We start from the raw sequence: 1,483 nt of genomic DNA on the forward strand, positions 1-1,483 counted from the left end.
GACTAGGCACAGTCCCATAAGTAATAGGCTTCCTTCTATTTCCATGGGTGGACTTCCTTAGGGGTGAGTCTTTCTGAAGCTTATCCTACCCAGTACTGTTGCAACCTGAGAGCCAGGCGTCCCCGGGTCAGGGTGCAGATCCCCAGGCAGGCTGAGGCGTGACAGCCTCCTAGAGATCGAATCCCCAGGCAGGTCGATGCGTGACAGCCTCCTGGGACCCCTGGACTGGCGGATCCCCGAGCAGGTTGAGGCGTGACAACCTTTTGAGGACCAGATCCCTAGGCAGGTCAAGGCAGGTTGACCTCCTGGGACCCCCGGACTGGAGTTGGGCATCCCCAAGGTCTCCAGCATGACCAGTGCTAGGTAGGATTAAGAGGTTGTAATCTTAACTCATTGCTGGTTTGTCCACTGTGGATGGGAATAGATATCATGATGTAAAGCAATCCAAGCTTGTGCCCTGAGGCTGGGAAACAGTGAAACAGTCATAAGCCTTGTCCTCTTACTGCTCTAAGGGATTGCAAGTCATTGATTTCTTCCCCTAGTCCTTCATAAGAGCAGGTTAGGGTGTCTCCACTGGTAAACGTTTCGTTGTCATAGACCCACTTTAGGTAATAACAGAAGTAATGACCAAGGAGTGGGTTATCTGGCATTAAGGTATGTTAATAATAGTCTCCGTGGAGCCTAAAAGGGTCCAGGGTCCTGATTGTAGGAATTAGTAATTGGCTTAAGAACAAATTGTTAAGAGGCAACAGACCAAATGTTCCATAAAAGTGGAGTGGAGATTTGATCCAGGGGTATGTAACTTTAGGAGAAGGGTGGTAAGGGTTTGGGCCCAAACAGCCTGCAGGGCTAACTCCCAAAGTGGCAAACATTATCCCTGGAAGCCCAACTGATGGACTTCTAGCCGGCATTGTATGCCTGTCGCCCGCCCTAGTGGGTTCACTGGGAGATGGGAGATGCTGTTCATGTTGTAGGAAACATAGAAGATGAAGGCCTGACTATCTAGAGGGATTGGATATTATACAGTATTTCCCTCCCAAGGGCCATCTATTTTCTGGTTGTCCCTCAAGAAAATTGTAGAGGCAACATTGTGGGCCCGGATGGGGCTGAGGAAAAGAGCATGAAACAGGAGGGAAGGGGGCAGAGCACAACCTTTGACAGAATGACATAGCACAAGGGCATAACTTAAACCGATTAAAATCAATTGGGTCCAGGATGACAAGTCAAATTCAAGTAAACCTTAACCCCCAATCTATAAGCCAAAAGACACACCCAGAAGTGGCAGGACAGCTCTAGCTCAGTTGAGTTCAGTTCAGTCGCTCAGTCGTGTCTGACTCTTTGCCACCCCATGAATCACAGCACGCCAGGCCTCCCTGTCCATCACCAACTCCCGGAGTTCACTCAGACTCACGTCCATCGAGTCAGTGATGCCATCCAGCCATCTCATCCTCTTTCCGTCCCCTTCTCCCTCCTCGCCCCCAAT

This window comes from Bison bison, unplaced genomic scaffold, assembly GCF_000754665.1.
Source record: "Bison bison bison isolate TAMUID 2011002044 unplaced genomic scaffold, Bison_UMD1.0 scf7180017864317, whole genome shotgun sequence".
NCBI lineage: Eukaryota > Metazoa > Chordata > Mammalia > Artiodactyla > Bovidae > Bison > Bison bison.